The sequence below is a fragment of the Hibiscus syriacus genome, unplaced genomic scaffold, assembly GCF_006381635.1.
Source record: "Hibiscus syriacus cultivar Baekdansim isolate YM2019G1 unplaced genomic scaffold, ASM638163v2 tig00117022_pilon, whole genome shotgun sequence".
NCBI lineage: Eukaryota > Viridiplantae > Streptophyta > Magnoliopsida > Malvales > Malvaceae > Hibiscus > Hibiscus syriacus.
The window spans coordinates 320,670-336,549 of NW_024063528.1; the positions used below are offsets into that span (position 1 = coordinate 320,670).

Below are 15,880 nucleotides of genomic sequence, written 5' to 3' on the forward strand. Positions count from 1 at the left end.
GGATTTTTATATTTTTTTTAAGGTAATATTAAACGTGGGATATGTGAGAACCATCGAGAGTGCTCTTCTCCTTTCTTCTTCTTCATACGTGGGAGAGCAAGGCAAAGATTCTACGCATAAAGCAACTCCGGAACGTTTGGCAAGTAAGATCGATCAAGGAAAGATAACAGATCGATATTGACTAGTGAGGCCAGGTGAGTGCGTACTATTAGAATATACGTATTGTGTATGGAAATTTGACTTGCGACAAGTCTGTTTCCAATATGTTGAATATATGATTGTATGATTATGTTTATATTACATGAATATGTTTAGTTGTATTACATGTTAGGTGGTATGAATTTATATGATATGTGTTATATGACAATGATTTATATGATAACAAGAGAAATGATATAAATTACATGAGTTAGATATATATATATATAGGAATTGTATAACCAACTTATGAGATTAAATGAAAAGTGAGATAAGTTAAATAACATTGATTTATAGGGCAATATAAGAATGATATATAAATGAGGAGACATTGACAGAAATGATTATATGAATATGTAAATAAGTTATATAGAGAAGATATATGAGCGGAAATGAACATATAATACATGAGTCATATGGTAAAGATTTATGAATCTATAGGAAAATGTTATGGGAACTATGTGATGATAAGTTATGAGAAAATATTTATATAGGTAACAAGCTATGTGATATACTTGGTGTATGAGAATCATACGAGAATAAGAGATGACAATGAGTTACATGCCAGATGAACACAAGAGAAGTGTTATAAGCTACGTGACAGATGATTATGAAATCATACGAAAAGTGAAATGTACATGTGAATACATGTTAGTGAAATAAGCTATGTGAACTAGTATAAATAGTATATGTGATTACATAAGTTATATGATATAAACATGTGATATAAGATATAAGCTAAAGAATTATAGGATATGAGATAAGACAGACATATGTGGTTATAAGAGACATGATATGAAAAATAGGAGAAAAGGAAAATGTGATATGTGAAAGTGAACTATATATATGAATATGAGAAATGATATAAGCCATGTGACATGATCTATATGATTACATGAATATGCAATATGTGATACATGTGATATGATATGAAGTATATGGTTACACCTACATGTGGTATGTGACAGAAGAGAAAGAACAAGTGATATGAAATGTTATAAATGATAATGCCCATGTTATGTGATATGAGAGCTAGGGGTATAGTTGGCATGCCAAGAGTCGAGGGTTTACCTATGTTCTACGGAACATATGGACAGTTTTACCTATGTCTTTCGAGACATATGGACAGTATACCTATGTTCTAAGGAACATATGGACAGTTTACCGAGGATCTTTATGACCTCTGGACAGTTACCGAGGATCTTTATGACCTCTGGATAGTTACCGGGGTCTGTGTGACCTCTGGATAGGTCCTTCGGGACATTTATATGAGCTGTGGTGACAGCATAGTGGTGCACAACCTCAATAGACTCACATATCTACAGTTCTCACAGGTGCACATGGGCTAATAAGAGATAACATGGAATGTAATGTATAAGATATATGTGATGTATATACTTATGGTGATATGTCATGTGTTGCTTGAATTATAATGATGTTGATAAAGATAATAATATACATGGGCAATGCAATTGGAAGACAAACGAAAAGTGAAAGTAATACAAGAAGATATGTTGCGTGTGTGTATGACATGATTATATATATTGTTATCATGCAATAGATACATGCATATTGAAATGTCATGATTCAATGGTATGAATGCACGTTCATGAATTTATTGTTATATGTTTAATTATTGCCTCACTAAGTCAACGACTTAGCGTGTGATTGTTTCACACGTAGGTTTCGAGAAGAATAAAGAGTAATGCGGAGCAAGACAGGTCAGTTCTCCTTACCAAATGTCAGATCAGAAAATGTATGTACTGTTTACAGAGTGTAGTTGGCATGTAGTCTAAAGATATAAATGGTATGAACTCTGATATCTGTTGTAAACGTTTTGAAATAATTTAAATGTTATCAAAGTTTTTAAATTACCCACTATTTTATACGAATAAATGTTTGAAAAGTCAATGTGACACTTCGGACTCGTATCCGGATCGGATACGGGTTGGGGGTGTTACACTTTTCTTCCAAAGCAGTCTTCCAGGTAGCCAGTCTACTATTCAACTCAGTTTTTGTTTCAGCAACTATGACAATATCGTCAGCGAAAAACATACACTATAGAACACCGTCTGGTATCGCACAAAAGATGTCGTCCATAATCAAGGCGAAGATGTAAGGACTAAGAGCCGACCTCTGATGGAGTCCGATTTCCACCGGGAATACCTCGGTGTCGCCAACTGTAGTCCTGACATAAGTAGTAGATCTACAATACATATCACGAATCTCCCGGATATAAGCACTTGAGATTCATCTCGTTTCCAAGGTCTTCCAGATCGTATCGCGGGGAACGCTATCGTACGCCTTCTCAAAGTCAATGAACGCCATATGAAGATCTCTATTTATTTCCCTATATTTCTCCATAAGCCGTCGAAGTAGATGAATCGCCTCTGTAGTAGACCTGCCTGGCATAAAGCCAAATTGGTTTTCCGAAACCTTAGTAACATGTCTCAACCTAGCCTCTATCACCCTTTCCCATAGCTTCATGATATGGCTGAGTAGTTTAATACCTCTGTAGTTGCCACAACGTTGGGGATCTCCTTTATTCTTATAGATTGGTATCATCGTAGACTCTCTCCATTCCTCTGGCATCTTGACAGTCTCTAAAATAATATTAAAGATGTTGGTTAACCACTTAACTCCCTCTTCTCCTAGGGCCAACCACACAGTGATAGGAATTTGATCTGGACCGACAACTTTGTCCCTCCCCATCTTTCTAAGAGTCATTTTGACTTCCTCAAACTCAATCCTACTTTGTAGTGTCGTCATTGGTCGTAGTATGATGGTCGGCTGACCCATCAACGGTACTATCTCTACAGGGAGAGGCACAATCATTAAATAAGCCAAAGAAGTAACTACCCAAAACCCTCTTAATATCATGATCTTTCACTAAAGAACACAATTGTTGTCATTAATAAACCTAATGCTACCTAGATCTTTTTTTCCTATTTTCCCTGGATTTTGCAAGCCTGAAGATGTCGTTTTGTCCTTCCTTGGAGTCAAGTCTCTTGTACATTTCCTCGTATGCCTTATCCTTTGCTTTAGCCACTATTTTCTTGGCTTCCCACTTTGCCTCCTTGTATCTTTGTTTAGCTCTCGATCTTTCTTCGTCGTCATTGCATTGCAGAAACTCCTTGAAGCAAGTTTGCTTTGTCTTCACCCTAGTTTGGACTTCGTCGTTCCACCACCACGATTCTTTATGATCATTGAACTTCCCCAGTCACAACGGCTTGAACAAAGAATCCAAACATTGAAAACATGTCCAACCTCCCATTCCCTTAACCTTAAGCTCAACAAATTACTCTGGGTCATCGGCGAGACCTGATGGTTTGAAACTACCTCTCGAGTATAATGGGTCCGTCACCTTCTCGGGTACAACGGGTCGGTCACCTCATCGAGCGACCTGATGCCCATGGCACTTATCAAGGTAACCTGGCAAGCCCATATGACTAATATGCTTTGTTCATGGATCAAGCTTGAGTTACCCAAAATAGTCAAGCTCACCTTCCCTCAAAATTTGTGAATCGGCCTTGAACCGCATAACCTCACCAAATTTGACCCATTTCTAGCTAAGACTTGAAGGAATAAAATAGGTAGAGGAGACTAATTTCAATATAATCAATGATAAATTACAAGAGAACTATAAAAGAATAGATTAAATATTTTAACTCTCTCTCTCTCTCTCTCTCTTTCTATATATATATATTAATAGAATTATAAAAGAATATATTATATGTTTTAACTCTCTCTCTCTCTATATATATATATGGCTTAGGATCCACTTATACCATTAAGACTCTTTTAGTTTTACAACCTTTTATGATCGTGTGTGTGTATAGTGTAAAACTAAAAAGTTCTATAGCTTTTCAAGATCGTTGGATGAGGGAAAATCAAAAGTTGAGATTAACAGTCGTAAATGAGAAAATATTCACTAGGAAAAAAATAAAGAATTAATCTCAGCCTTTTATTTTCCTTCATCCAACTATTTTAAAAGGGTGTAGAACTTTTAGTTTTACGCTATGTGTAAGTAGATCCTAACCCTATATATATATATAGTTGTACAAACACGCCCTTTAATTGAAAAAAAATTATACCATATCAGGAAGGCTTTTGAGAGCCCCTAAGTTTACCTCAGATTTCATTTTTCTTTCAATTAATTTTTTTACCAAATATATCGTATTATAAAAATTTTAAATCAGACACTGGAATTCAGATTATAAACTCTAATAGAGGATTTGGTAATCCATAAATCTTTAGAAAGAGGCTCAGAATTCATGCATATTGAGTGGATCACATTAACGTGAACATTAAGCATTACCTAACCATTCAATCTGTTGGGCAATTGAAAATAAACATTCACCAACGGTTTTTAAAAACAACTATGGTAATTGGAGATTAACATTCAAAATCAAATTCTTGCAACTTAGAACTATGTTTTCTCTTACGATATTCACTTCCCACCAAATGACTAAACCAGTGCTTTGGGTTCCAACTCTCTCCCTCTTTGTTCCGTTTTTGGTGTTCTGCTCGGGTAACTTCTACTTATTCCTAGCTGTAAATTCTTATAATGTCGACATTGTAATGAAAATTTTCTCACTGAAATCATTAATCCATCGCTTTGATTGAGTTCATGCAGGAAGTTCTCAAACGATGCCTAATGAACAAGTAACCCAATTCTCAAACAAATTAAACCAATAGATTTCACTTCAACACTCACTTGAATTTCACTTTTAACCTCCTTTATTACACTATATATCCCATGATGTTTTTGCAGAGAACTTGGTGCATTGCGAACCCATTAGCCAGCAACTCCGCACTGACTGCCAACATAGAATCCATTTGCAGTCAATTGAATTGAAGTTCGATTAACCCGAAAGGTTCTTGCTTCGAACCGAACACTCGAATTCACCATGCTTCATTTGTTATGAACTTGTATTATCAAGCCAATGGCAGGCACCTCGCCGATTGTAATTTTATAAACTCGGGTTTAGTCTCGTTGATCGATCCAAGTAAGTGCATACATGACTCGAGTTTAAGTTATGAAGGATTCGTTTCAATGCCCGAAGTTAATTTAGGGCTCTTGTTTGTATGCCTTTTCTTGCAGGTCACGATAACTGCACTTTCCATACCAGTGTGTACTTCCTGCTCATCATCTGTCATTTTTTCTTAATTCAAAAATTCAATTCGATTAACTCAAAATCAATCTGATTTGATTATAAAAACTAACAACCAAATTTATCTTATCTGAATCTAAAATAATTCGAACCCGAGATGAATTGAATTCAAAATGAATTAATCTGGGAATCCTTTTGCAGGTGGAGGTCTTGCGGCGGATGAACAATCGGTAAAGTATTCTCATTTTTCTCAATTCAATATATTTTTTCCCGAATATCTATTCATATCTCTCAAGATTCCGATCATGAATATTCAAATAAAAATAATATCGAATTATGTGCACAAGTAGGAGCCAGTCTAAGGGTAAAATTTCACTTTTAGCCCTTCAAAGATTTAATAATTTTATTTAAGTCCTTTTGGTCCCTTGGTTAGATGAAATATTTATTTTTGGTCCTCATAAAAATCAATGAGAGTGCCCGGTTGGTCGATATGTCACACAAACTTAGGATCTAATGATAATGAAGGTGGTGCAGGAAACTTGGTGTGTAGCTAAGCCCGGAACAAGCGATGACCTACTGCAGTTGAACATCAACTTTGCCTGCAACCTCGTGGACTGCAGCGCCGCAGCTCGTAACGGCGGTGCCTGCTATTCTCCGGCAACGCTCGTTAACCATGCATCGTTTGCGATGAATCTTTACTACCAGATCACGGGGAGGAAGAAATCGAACTGCAATTTCAGGGAAACTGGCCTCATCGTCTCAAGTGATCCAAGTAAGTTGATTAAGCCTCTTTTATGTTGCTTTTTTGCACACAAGTTAAGTTGTTTTTGTAGCTTTGTTTTTTTATATTGGATTTTTGGGTTGTTTTCTTGCAGGTTATGGGAACTGTTCTTACACTACTTCCACAGTGCAATGAAATTCCAATGTTCTGTTGATGATAAAATCAAAATTTCGAAGAAATTTTCGGTTTTTTATACAATAATTAGACTATCCAAGCTCCTTTTTGCCTTTAAATCAAAAGATGTTGGGTCCTTAAACATGTTTGATTATATATCCTACTATATGTTATATCGACAACGATATCTCTCAAAAATTTTACTTTCAAATAAATTTGGGGTTTGTTATATGTATATTTTACTTTGGAATAAAAAAAACAAAAGATACGAACAAATACCATAATTGATAATGAATGATAAACACCATCAATATTAATATCAAAATTAATATAACAACGATGACACGTTAATAACTAACTTTTATCACAACTCAAACATTACCTATTTAAGTGATTATGAGCACTTATTAGTACTCATTAGTATGAGAACCATCTCAATAGTCTAAATCAAGGGTGTATCAACAAGATAACTAAATAAATGCCAACTTGTGACGTCAAATCTAACTATAAAAAATAGAAAAACGTGTTATAAGAGAAGACAAAAAAATCCATCATTTTCATAATAGAAAGAGAAGATTTATTAAATCAAATATCACGACAATAATTCTTTTAATTACTTATATAAGTTGATTTGTGCCACTCAAGGTCATTTATGAGCACATTGCTGATATGTGTAGTGTATTATTTGGGGATATCATAGTTGAAGTAGAAGTTTGTGGTTTATTTTATTTTATTTTTTTAGATATTTATATATTTGATTATTTTTTAATAAATAAAATGTAATATTTAATTTTTTTATTCTCTAATCTCGCTTTATGTCAAAGAGAGCCAATTGTACGCCAATTAAAATTTTTATTTCTCTATTATATATCACCATTATTACATCAAAAGAAATTTCATCTTCCGACCAATTAAACTATTTCAGTTAATTTGTAACAATAAATTCAGTTATGTTTTCGTATTTAATATTTTATTTTTAATTATTTGACATGACATAATTCAAAGTAAGGTTTGATTAAAACAATTTTAATTTCAATTAAAATATTTGATTTTAATAAATTTAATTCCACCATGGCACCGATGGCCATGTGTTCATTCTAGTCAGTAGGATTCTTCGGAATATTTGGGAGACCGTCCAGGGGATATCACCCAAAAAGGGTATATTTTTCGTTTAGCCCCTTAACAATTTGTGAAATTTTAATTTAATATAATGATAAAATTATACTTTGACACCGTGAAAAATAAGGAATTCAATTTTAGCCCCAGAAGTACAATTTATGCCATGGCTCCTAGGTCTCAGTATGGATTTTTGTAGAAGGAATCATAGCAGGTGAAATATCTGATTTTCCTTTACTAGAAGGACAAAATTTAGGCCAAAACTTTATTTTGGGATACCTTTTGTTTTTAGGTTCAAATTTGAAACCAACTTACATTATTCCTGCATTAGCTGGATCTAGAAGGCATGCACTTCGTAAGATACCCTTTCGATATATATATATATATATTAAAGGTATGTATATCATTTTAAAATTTAAATTTTAGTCCCTATGTCATTTTTTTTGTAAAATTGAATTCTTGTACATTTTTATTTGAAAATCTTGATCCATCCCTTAACTTTCGCTCTATATATTTACCTTAAATTGTTGATTGATAGCTATAAAAGGGTATAATAACTTCTATAGTCCTATATATTTATAATTTTTAATCAATTTGACCCTTAAAAAATTTACAAACGTAGACGATTGAAAATTGCATCATCCAATAAATGATGTTTTATTTATTTTTAAAGATTAAGACTCATATCAATAAAAGCATTAGATATAAGAGATTAAAAAGTTAATTTACTTTATTATAACTGCCGTAGTAAAATCGATCAAAAATTTAACGAGACCAAAATTTTCAAATTAAAATAATATAAAGATTCAATTCCATTAAAATAAAAAAAGATTAAATTTTCAATTTTAAAATAATACAAAGGTATTTAAACAAAAAAATAAATAAATGAGCTGGAGAATATATATGATCATGCTTGAAATATTCATGGTAAAATATGAAAAAGGAAACCAAAACGATTATTCCAAAACCATTGAGAGGGAAACTTTGTAAGAAAACAAGTGGAGAATCCTCAAACCTTTATTCCCATGGCATAACATGTCCCTATAAACTTTACACTCAAGCTCCCATAGCAAAACAGGGCAAAACTATTTGTATTTAACAATTGGCAAATCTAAGTGAAAAAAAGAAATTGTATTATGAGTCCCTCCCTAATATTAAACATTTAATTCAACCCCTTAATTCACAGAAAAATTCGAACCTCCTAACGTTATTATTTAATTCATAGCTCTGTCACAGTTTGTAGTAATTACAAAAAGTTAACAACAACGGATATCACTTTAATTTTAAATTATATATCAATTTTATTACTAAATTTTAAAGCACGTCAATTTAAGCACTAAATTTTAGTTTTGAATTCAACTGAAGTTAGTAGCGGATCCAAAAATTTAAGAATGATGTCCAAAATTTTAATATTATTTTCTTACAAGTAATGGAAATGCAAAGTTTTTATTTTTTTTTAATTTTTCCTTAACATATTAAACTAAATTTCAATATTTCCCAAAATAATAGGATGCACTTAGCCCCTATGGAGCTTAGTGCATCCGCCCCTTATTGAAGCAGGGTCGTGGCTGAGCCGGCGCAAAGTGCGCGACGGTGCAGGAACCCAAAAAATAGGGCCCCCGAAATACAGCTGTAAGGTAACTGACTATTGAATCCGGCAATGATCGATGCCGGCTGGTAACCGTTGTTCTTCTGGAAATGAACCAGACCTTTGGGGAACACGAAAACATCACCCTTTTTAATAGATTTGGTGTAATACAATTGTATTAATTATGCTCATTAATATAATACTGCTCATTAATAGTCAGTGGGGAACCACACCATTAATTTGGTGTAATACAGTTGTTTTAATACTGCTCATTAATATAACACTGCTTAACAAGGAAAAAATGCATGTTTCCTTCTTATTATTCCACACTTCGATTCTTCGTTCTGATTCCCTTATCAATCTCTGAATTTCCTCCATAACCATTAATATTCACCTTGGCTTTCCTAATTCCTACACTTCCTACACAGTATACATTTTCCCAAATTCAATCTCTTTAATAATTTCAATTTTTAGAAATTGAATATCCCATTTTAAGGAGAAATTAAAGAGATGGGTATTACTTCTTTTCAATTTAACGGTTCAACCTTTTTTTATTAGTTGTACTTGTAATTGTAACTGCTTAAATTTTGTACTTCTTAGTTCTTATTATTGTATATAAATTGCAGATTTGATGATGTTAATTTGAGGAGAGTTGTCGAGTTGGAGTAGATGACATGCCAAATTGGAAGTTAAACTCAGAACTCTGGTGCTATCTTATCTCACTCTGATTTGTTTTTGATTTGTGTTGATTTTGAGGATGTTTTTGCTTAGTGTTGATTTTGTTCAATATGATTCGAAAATATCAATCTGGATATAAAAAGCGTCAAAAAACTAAAAGAGTAGAACAATTAATTCAGTCTCAAAAAAGTGCTTTGGATAAGTTTTTTTAAAGGATACCCAAGTAGAGGAAAATGATGTTAATTCTCAGGAACTAAATGGAACTAATGTTGATGGTGAGAATGTTGAACAAGAGGAAATTGTGGATGGTGTTGTTAATAAGGAGAATGCCAATATTTCCCATAATTATGAACAAAATGTGGACCATAATTCTGATCATGCTAACCGCAATGCTGAACAAAATGAATCTGTTTATGTTGACATATATGATCCAAGAAAATGGGATTCTCTTGAGTCTAAATTGATTGACATTTTGGCTGTAAATGGCCCCCGGCCCCAAAAGAGACTTGAGCATTGTGAAAGGACCCAAAGACAAATTTTCTCGTAGATTTTCTTTAACCTTTTATACAATATATTTGTCGAATGGTGAAACTTGTGATAGGGAATGGCTTGTTTATTCGAAAGAGCTCGACAAAATGTTTTGTTTTTATTGTAAGATTTTTAAAAAGGGTCCTAGGAAAGGTAATTTAGTAAATGAAGGATATAATAATTGGATGCATCTTAGTACCAGACTTACAGAACATGAAACAAGTATTGAACATGTACTAAACATGGCAACTTGGTGTGAACTTAGGCATAGGCTGCAACAAAATGAAACAATTGATAAAGTTGCTCAAGAACAATTCAAGAAAGAAAAAGAGTATTTGAAAAATGTAATTATTAGAATTATTGTTATTGTGAAGTATCTTGCTAAAAATAACCTAGCATTTCGGGGGGGGGGGGATGGAAGATTATATCAAAAGAGCAATGGGAATTTTTTGGGTTTGATAGAAATGTTGGTTGAGTTTGATTTTGTAATGATCGAACATGTTTAGCGTATTACTAGTGGTAAGATTCATCACCATTATCTGAGTAATGACATTCAAAACGAGTTGATACTTTTGCTTTCCTCCAAGATTAGATCTATTATTATCAAAAGAATAAAAGAAGTTAGATATTTTTCTGTGATGTTGGATTGCACACCAGATGCTATTCACCAGGAACAAATGACTCTAATTATAAGCTATGTTGATGGCTCTTCTAATACTTTTAAAATTGAAGAATTTTTTTATCGAGTTCTTACAAGTTAATGATACAACTGGCCAAGGGCTTTTTAAAGTGTTAGAAGATGTGCTTAAATCTCATGATCTTGATATAGATAATATTAGAGGTCAAGGATATGATAATGGGTCTAATATGAAAGGTAAACATCAAGGTGTGCAAAAAAGACTATTAGATTTGAATCATAGAGCTTTTTATACTCCATGCGATTGTCATAGTCTTAATTTGGTTTTGTGTGACATTGCAAACACTTCAAATAAAGAAAGGGACTTTTTTGGATTAGTTCAGCGCATATATACTATATTTGCTAGTTCAACAAAGATGTGGGATATTTTAAAACATTATGTGAAAGAGTATACTCCCAAATCACTGTCAGCCACACGTTGGAAAAGTCGAATTGATAGTATAACGACAATAAGATTTCAAATTGTTGAATTAAGGGAAGCCTTACTTGAAGTAGCTACTGTTGATATTGATTCTAAAACTCAGAGTGAAGCAAAATCTTTAGCAAGTAATGAGCTTGGTAGTTTTGAGTTTTTACTATCTACAATCATTTGGTATGATATTTTATCAGTTGTGAACAAGGTTAGCAAATATCTACAATCAGAAAATATGGTGATTGATATTGCTGTGTGTGAGATAAAAGGTTTGATTTCCTTTTTTAGAAATTATAGAGATGTTGGATTTTCAAATGCCATGGACCTTGCAAAAAAATTAGCCATTGAAATTGGAGTCAACCCTATCTTTCCTTAAAGGCGTATAATACGTAAAAAAGACAATTTGATGAAGTTGATAGTGAGGAGACATCATTATCTCCAGAGGAATCATTTAGAATTCAATATTTTATCTACATTGTTGATCAAGCTATTTCATTATTGGAAAAGAGGTTTGAACAATATGAATTATATGAGAGTGTTTTTGGATTTTTATTTACTTCTACAAATTTGTAATCAATGGATGACATTAAACTCCAATCTTGTTGTAGTCACTTTGAAAATGCTCCTAGGAGAGGTGAGTTTTCTGATTGTCATGGAAATGATCTTTTTACTGAGTTAAAATTGCTTAGAGAGATGTTACATAAGGAAAAGATGGGAGCAATGGATATTTTAAGGTTCTTGAAACGCTTCAATTGCTTTCCAAATGTCACAATTGCATACAGAATTTTATTGACTATACATGTTACTGTTGCTTCTGCAGAGAGGAGTTTTTCAAAGCTAAAGTTGCTCAAGTCATACTTAAGAACAACCATGACACAAGAAACACTAAATGGACTTGCTTTAATATCTATTGAGAGTGATATTTTGGAAGATGTTGATATTGAAACTTTTATAGATGATTTTGTTTCAAAAAATGTAACACGAGTATCACGTTTTAAGTGAATTTGTAAGTTGTATTTTTTTATGGATGTGATGTAATTGATGATTTGAAATTACTATTTAAGTGAAGTTGTTTAAGTTAATGAAATTAGTCATTTATTATTTTAGAAAAATAATTTCGAGATCTAAGTGCCCCTTTACAAGAATTTGCACAGGGCCTCCAACAATCTTGCCACGGCCCTGTACTGAAGTATTGGGATGTTGAAACAATAATACTTGGATGACATGGTATTCTGATGTTAATATGGTGTTGACATGTAAACCAAAAAAAAAGAAAAAATCTATCTTCACTATCTTTATCAAATTTAAGGTTTTTTTCCATCCATTTTAAACTACCGACGAAAACTGTTTTTCTTTGGTGTCATTTACGACCATTATAGACATCAGCAATAGGTCTCATGTCTTTTGCCTCTTTATCAATCTATATTTTTCCTAAAACTGTTTTAAAACTTATGATATTATTATTTTTAGCACATTAAGGGTCCGTTTAGTAATGCTTTGTAAAAGAACTTTTAGCTAAAAAAACTCGTTTTGACCACAAAATCAATGCTCAATAATAAAAAATGAAAAAAATATGGTAGAAACGTGGTTTCAAACCAACCACAAAAGCTAAAATTTATAGTTTTTTCATTTTTAACTTTACGTTTGGAAGTAAATTATAATTTTACCCTACTAATGCATGAACTCCACTCAATTATGTATTTATATTTTATTTTAATAATTTAATGCTAACATCCTTAAAAAATAATTTATTACTTTTAATAATTTATTTTAATTATTTAAAAATAAATAAAATTCATGACTTATATATTAAAATATTAATAGTGAGTTACATAAAATATATATTTTTATTTGCATTTTTTTATTTTTATAGTTTAATTGATATAATTCGTATATAAGAATATTTTTTTAAATTTATTATATTTAAAATTGATATGATTCATATACAAGAGTAAATATAATTTAAATGTTATATTTTTAATTTACAACGTAATGTCTATAATTAACATTTTATCTTTTCAAACTCATTTTTTAACAGTAATATCAAATTATTAAATTTTAAACTGCAATTTTATATAACATTTTTAAAAGTTTGTTTCTACGGCACTTTTAAAAATTAATTTTCAAAAGATACCAAATTAACCTTAATTATTTTATTAATATTAAAAATACCACTTGATAATGGATTACAAAGCATCGGTAGAAGAAAAACAAACCAACAACCAACACCCTAGACAACACATTACAACAAATGTAAGGGTTATGATAAAGACACAATAAACACCCCTTGCTTAACATGAAACATGAAAAACCAACTGAATCGTGAATTGCCTCGAATTTAAGGGGTATGAGATGTTTGTTTAAAAATCAGAGCGATAATACACATTAAAATTTGTCACAATAGACAATCAGATGAGGAGATCAAGACATTAGAATACCAAATATTTAGATAGTTTTCGTTATTTGAGAGGGTTTTGTGAAAACCTAATATAAACCGAAAAATGAAGAGTGAAATATGAACATTTTACTATCGATCTTATTGTGAATGACGATTGATGACGGGTATTAACAGTTGGAGAGTTGATGATTTTCTACATGGACCAAACTAATATGTAAACTAAAATTTAGTACTTAAAATTGAAACATGTTAAAGTTTAGTGACAAAATCAGTACACAAACTAAAACTCATGAGGATGAAACTATCACATCATCACACCATCAACGATTCAAGGATCCACGGTTTAAAATTTAATCATTTTAAAGTTTAGTACTAAAAAGTAAAACAATTTAAAATTCAATGGTAAAAAATAAAATATAAACTAAGATTTAGTGATATTGGACGTAATTTAACCTCACTAAAATTGTAAAAGGAAAAAAACTTATCCCAAAGTCGGCTTCACGTCCGTCCGCCAATTATGTATGGTGGGTAGTGGCCACGTTTAGTGGGCAATACCATAATTAATTAATTTTTGACGATATCAAAAGGGCGGGACAGTTGGGCATCTAGACTTCACCAGCCAGGCTTAACCCTTTCCCCTTCCTTATATAAACCCTCCTTCAAACCCTCTCCCCTTCCCCCAAACTCAAAGCTCAAAGGAACCAACCCTAAAATGGGAGGAAGCAAGAGATCATGGGCGTTGCTGAAGGGGCTGATGAAGAACGAGTCATGGCGGTTTAAGCACTTGGGTTCTCCCTTCAAGTGGAAGAGTTTGGGCACGATCCGCACGTCCCTCTTGGGCGATCTGGTATTCAGGGTTGCCTCCTTCTTCGAGGCCGTTTACTTGCTCTCTACCCTCTGTTTCTTCTATCTCTGTTGTGGTTGTCAACTTTGACCTCATTTTCTGCACTTATTGTTAGTATAAAATCTAATAACTGAGTTGCATGACGATTCACACGGAGATCAGGTTTTTATGTAGCTGAGTCATGATGTGTTTGAGCATGGGAGAAACAGACGTGAAGGAGAAATATAACCTTGATTTGTTTGAGCCTTGATGATAACGATGTGTTTTCTGATACTGTATAAATTGAACCACTCTTCTCATGTAATATTAGGTCATTTACATAAGCCACATGGTTACGCGTTTTGAGAGCAAAGTTAATTCATTGTAACCGGTTGGATTACGACAGATTCTTGGTAAATTTAAATTAAATCTAATTTTAAAATGGGGGTAAACCACACCAAATATTTATAAACTTCAACTCCTACTTTTAATTTTTCTAAGTATAATTTCAATTTTAAATTCAATTTTGATATTGAATTATTAAATTTTAAACTCTATCCCACTCAAAATTGATAAAAAAAATTATTTAAAAGTTTGACATGTTAATATTTTGATATCATCTAATTATTATTTTTAAATAACCAGAATATTTCATTTATCAAAACATGTATGAACAAACGTTTCGCTAAGTACAGACTGAACAAATACAGTCGTGACTATCGAAAATTAAATATAACAATGATCGCTTCGAGATAGTATAATAAACAAAACCATTAACAAGTGAAGCAACAACATACGTAAATTGAATACACCAACGACTTCGAGTATCAAACATGCTGGACATATAACCAAAATAGCCAACGGGAAAAGTGATCTATCCTTAATAGGAATCACATCCATCACATATAACTAACCGCGACGTACATAAACGAATCGTCTTGTACAAACGAAATGATGAATCAACATCGGTAAAACAATCAACCATGTATTCAGGGAAAAATAAAAGACTGAGAAAAATACCAATAAAAACAAACCTGCACCGAGAGTCTAAAAAACCTGTAGCAATGATACTCTTTACAAGAAAGAGGGCCACGAGAAATTATTATTATAAAAGTGATAAAATAAAACTAAAAATGGTGGTGGTCACTGCTAGGGGTGAGCAAAACTCGACTCGGCTCAAAAAACAAATTTTTTTGACTCGATTCGAATCGTAAAAACTAAACTCGAATTGACTTCGAGTTACAATTTCATAAACTCGACTAGACTCGAGTAATATATATCACATATGAAAAAAAAATATGAAGAAACATATTTGTATTGTACATATGATTATAGAAAGACACTTAAATTGGAACAAAAAATATTATAATATTATAAATATTCATAATTAAATTTGAACAAAAACTCGAAAAATCGACTCGACTCGAATTTTA

The 15,880-nt window shown here is 32.2% G+C and overlaps 1 protein-coding gene and 1 pseudogene across 1 annotated transcript in view; both read left to right on the forward strand.

Moving 5' to 3' along the window:
• LOC120196010 (protein REDUCED WALL ACETYLATION 3-like) overlaps positions 1-15,880 on the forward strand; it is a 36,447-nt gene that overhangs the window by 13,780 nt on the left and 6,787 nt on the right. The window lies entirely within an intron of this gene.
• LOC120196001 lies at positions 5,832-12,185 on the forward strand (annotated as a pseudogene).